At 38.4% G+C, this 5081-nt stretch overlaps 1 protein-coding gene across 2 annotated transcripts in view; it reads right to left on the reverse strand.

The window, feature by feature from the left end:
* The window catches only part of LINGO2 (leucine rich repeat and Ig domain containing 2), a 1055580-nt gene that overhangs the window by 156887 nt on the left and 893612 nt on the right, over positions 1 to 5081 (reverse strand). The window lies entirely within an intron of this gene.

Genomic DNA, 5081 nt, shown 5'->3' on the forward strand with positions numbered 1-5081 from the left:
CGTGCCCTCTCTCTTTCCTTCTCCCTCCCCTTCGGAATGTCTTTCTCTCATTCTGGATTTTTCTGAACCTTACATTTTCCCTTTTGTCTGATGGTCCTGCCACCTCACTGTCCTTCATTCAGGAAAACTGGTGCCAAAATTCAAGGTGCAATTATGCAGTCCTATGAATCCTATGTTTGTGGGTTCTGAGTTTTCCTCTGACATGATCTTATTGACTCACACTGATCACTTATTCTCCCTACCACCAAGTATACACTAGTACTTACTAGTCTTCACACTGTCCATTATAACTCTATTCCCCATTAGAGTGAAAGCACTTCCCATCTTTTAATGACTACTTCCAAGAGACTGCACTGTGAGATGCACATACAGTGCTAAATATCCCCAAGATTCCCAGATAAGACACTCACACGTTGGCGAGAACATGAACATCCTCCTGGGGGCCTCTGTGATCCCTGGCTTTGGCTTTAGCCCCTTCTGACTATAGAACACACTTAGTTGTTCCAAGAAGTGATCAGTCTTCTCACTTGGCTGGGTTACTGGGCCATGCTGAGAACCTATTTCGAGAGGATGTTTTCGTTCCAATTGCAAAAAGATTTTCCCTCCAAGTAGTCAGATTACAAGAAAAGTGGTACTATCTCCTCTTCATAAAAGGTCAACTATTATGAACTGCCAGTTGGCACAGATTCCACTCCATTCTAAAATTTCCTCTGCATCACAGAAGAAAGCCAGGAATTATTCTTCCCAGAATCTCCTTCGATGGTTCCAGGTTAGATCTGGCCACTGTGAAGCTTGAATAAAATAACACATGTGAAATATCAAGCGTAATGCCTGGATCAGAGGAAGGAGTGAATCATTTGGAGTATTTTCTTTCTCTTTCTCAACTACGGATGTAATGCCACATTAAGGGCATACATATCAAATCTAGTGAATTTATACTGTGTGAAGGCCATTAGATATAATTGTTTATCAATAGTGACCACCTTTTTTCTTGAGAGTATTAACTGGAGTAATTGCAAAACCTGGAATTGACCTAGTATAATTTCAAAGTAAGGAAAGAATAAAGAACAGTTAAGAGGACATATGTGTCGGGAAATTCATATAATAAGAGTAATTGTACATTGTGTGTTCACATCAAGATTAGGATCCATGTTTTAATGAATTAATAATGACTATGCTGTCATTTTACTGTGCTGTGCATATCTTCCTAGACTTTTTTGAACCTTAGAGTACAATCTGATAAAATATTAATTAAAAGAAAATTGGTGCATTCTGAAAAGCAAGGGTAGGGAAGAAAGTAGCTACAAACAGCATATTTACTGTCCCGAAGAGTTTGTTATAGTCTGGTTTGGAAACTTACATTATTCTAAAAGAGACCACGTTTGTTGGTATCACAATTACACTAATTAAGCTCTTTGTTTTCTCTGGCTTTTAAAAAGAATTTAAAAGTATCACTCTTTTAGCATCCATTATGTACTTCCACAAGCTGAGCCCTCATATGACAACTCAAGAAAGGAGGATAAAAGATAACTAAAATATTTATAATAAAACAAATAGGATAAATTTCCATTCCAAAGAAATAACTAAAATAGATACCAATCACATGTGCTGAAGTGAAGGGAGGAAATTACTGGCTCATAGACACCTTGGATGTGCAAGATACTTATCAACATTGTCTTATTGAATTCCTCAAATTAAGATATCTTTGTCGAAAACCTGTGAGGTAGATATTTTTATTACTATTTAATACATAAGGGCTGACCTTATGGCCTAGGGATTAAGAGGCTGGATCCACATGGCTAGTTGCATTGTATGAGTTCTAGCACCAGCAGCTTAAAACCTTGCTGGCCCATGTGTATGAATGTTCAGAGACCTCATAGGATGGGGAAATGGAAGAAAGGGGATTGCAGTGTGATCTTGCTTCACTGGGTGTGCTTTCTTCCTCTCTGTCAGTCTCTGGCAAGTACATGTACTCTCTGGCAAGAAGACAGAGAGAGGGAGAGAGAGGGAGAGAGAGAGAGAAGCAAGGAAGCTAAGGCGTATTTTGCCTGCAGTTACACAGTAAGGGCTGAAAAATCTACAATCCAAACCCTCTGACTCAAGATCCTGTTCATTTATATTATGGTATTTTATCTCCAAAAAAGAAAACAAAATGAAACTCCCTTGATTAGTCATATATCAAAGATATTGCCTTGCACATAGTGAAGGTTTGCCCAGCACTCCTATACATTGCTGAGGTCTATGGGCCAGAAAGCCTACATGAACAATTCCCTGAGAAGAGAGAAAGCCAATAGTTGGCATAATTTTAAATGACTGAGGTTTCTTGGATAAGGAAAGTATGAGAGGAGCTTTGGAAGGAGCTAACATATGCCTTTTGTTTAAGGTTATTGCTACAATCAACTGATCAACTACAAGATACTTGTTCAGCATGTTATACAAAATATCTAATCTTCAAAACAGCCCTTAAACCTATGAAGTATTATTAATCCTATTTTACAGATGAGGACTTGGAGACTTAAAGAGGTGAAATAACTTGCTGTGGTTATACAGGATCTTGCTGGTCCTGAAGTTCCTGCTCGTGACGGTTATATTGTATAATTAAATATTAAGCTATATTCTATAATATAAAATGCTCACCAAATTTTATTGAATTGAGATATAAAAGTTATACCTCAGAAAGTCTTGTTTTATCTACAACTCTCAGACCTTGGCAGCAATAAGACAAGACCTTTCAAGTGACCCATTATGAATGTTTTTAAAACCTTATGCAAGTATGGAAAAGATAGATTGATAAATAGATATAGTTAGATAGATATAGACAGATATTTTACAAATACCTTTATTGTCTCTGTCCTTATGTTTTGGTATCTTTTCAGAGGGCATCTGGGGCACCAGAACTGTCACAGTCAGATTTTAATCTGACTGAGTAAGCCAGTAGAGTAAACTTAATTGTTTAGCACTGATGAAATGCACCTTTGATGTATCAAAAAATGAAAATGTAGGGACCAGCAGTTAGCGTAATGGCTATGTCGCTGGACTCCCAGGTAGTCGACCGCGGTTAGTGTCCTGGTCCCGGTGGCTTAAACTCACGCCAGGCACCTGTGCGTGCGTGCCCAAGATTCCGAGAGGATAATGGAGGAGAAGGGATTGCGGCATGGCCATCCCCCCTGGGGGGTGATTTCTTGCTTTCTGTCTCTCTCTGTCCAGAGAGCACATGCTCCCTATAGTAAAAAACAAACAAACAAACAAAAACAAACAAACAAAAAAGCCTCTCAAAAAAAAGAAAAAGGAAAAGAAAATGTAGGAACTAAACTGAGAATTAAGGTGGACCAAGTCACCTAATCCCTTACTTATTGATCCCTTACTTATTGAAAGCAGTGCTGGCCAGCCCCAGAGCTCATTGGAAACACTGAGGTGGACCATCTCAGCTACTCCATATAGTGGATCATAGAAGGAAAAGACACTTCACTTACCTCATGAGAGTGATCAAGACAGTAGGAACCAGGACCAGCAGATGATGCGATGATTATGTTGCTGGACTCTCGTATAGTCAACCACAGTTCAAGTCTCAGACCTGGAGCCTTAAAACCCATACCAGGTACGTGTGCATATGTGCCCCAAATCCCAAGAGAATGGAGAAGGGATTGAAGACATGGCCATCCCTCCTGGGGGGTGATTTTTTGCTTTCTGTGTTTCTGTCTCTCTCTGGTGAGGGCACACACCCTGTAGTAGAAATCTCTCTTAAAAGAAAAAAAAAGGAAAGGAAAGGAAAAGAAAGGAAAGGAAAGGAAAGGAAAGGAAAGGAAAGGAAAGGAAAGAAAAGAAAAGAAAAGAAAAGAAAAGAAAAGAAAAGAAAAGAAAAGAAAAAAGAAAAAAGAAAAAAAGAAAAAGACAGTAGGTACCATTTGAGACAAATAAACCCCAGTATAGAAATCCCCAAGAGCAGCATGTGGTCAATACACAGAGAGGCAAAGAAAGGAGAAATGGGGAGAGATTTCTTCTGGACAGTTCTTGAAAAAAAGTGTGCATCCTAGGACCAGGAGTTAGCATATTAGCTATATCACTGAACTCCCATGTAGCCCACCGCGGTTCGAGTCTTGGACCTGGTGGCTTAAACTCAAACTCACACCAGGCACGTGTGCATGCATACCCAGATCCAGAGAGGAGAATGAAGAAGGGATTGTGGCATGGCCAACCCCCAGGGGGTGATTTCTCGCTTTCTGTCTCTCTGTCTCTCTCTGTCTTTCTGGCAAGTGCATGTGCCCTATAACAATAACCTCTCAAAAAAAGAAAGAAAGAAAAGAAAAGAAAAAAGTGTGCAGCTTGTAAGTAAAATGATGTAGTTCTCTAGGTACTGAGTCGAGAACATCTCTAAGATAAACTATTAAGTAAAACAAGGTTTCACTAACATGGATAATGTGTATATGTAGTATGCTTATATTTGTAATAAAATGAGATATAAAGATTTACATCAAGATATTTGTATTGGCCTCTATGTACATGAAATAATTCTGGAAGGATATATCCTATCTACATCTGGACAAGGAATGGAAGATAACAGCAAGAGGAAAACTTACTTTTCACTGAAAACCTCCTTATAATATACCACAAGCATATATTGGGTTGTTAGAAAAATCACGATGCATTTTTACATAGAAAACCTATGTCCTGCCATCTCTGATGACACAATATTAACTTCACTGGAAATAAATACTTTTAATAATAAAAGACAACATCTGTGTATGTGCACACATGCTTCTACACTGGTAAAGTGAAAACCACTGGAGAAATACTACACTATATTAAAAAATCATGCTGATTCAGATTCAGAAAAGAGAAGAAAATTTAAAAACTAGAAAGGAGAAACCTGTATTCTGTTTTTCTCCATTCAAAGTTAGGCTCCTGAGATATAACCTTTCTGAGATAGGCAGCCAATATAACTAACTGTAAGTGCATTTTTTTCCTTCCCACATGTCTCCATTACTTTTCCTCGTTTGAATCAAAGACTCTATTTCTGGATATTTCTATATGTGAAAGCTCAACTTCATGAGGTTGCAATATCATTTTTCTTGCCTATTATA

Source organism: Tupaia chinensis, unplaced genomic scaffold (assembly GCF_000334495.1).
Source record: "Tupaia chinensis unplaced genomic scaffold, TupChi_1.0 Scaffold000093_1, whole genome shotgun sequence".
Lineage (NCBI taxonomy): Eukaryota > Metazoa > Chordata > Mammalia > Scandentia > Tupaiidae > Tupaia > Tupaia belangeri.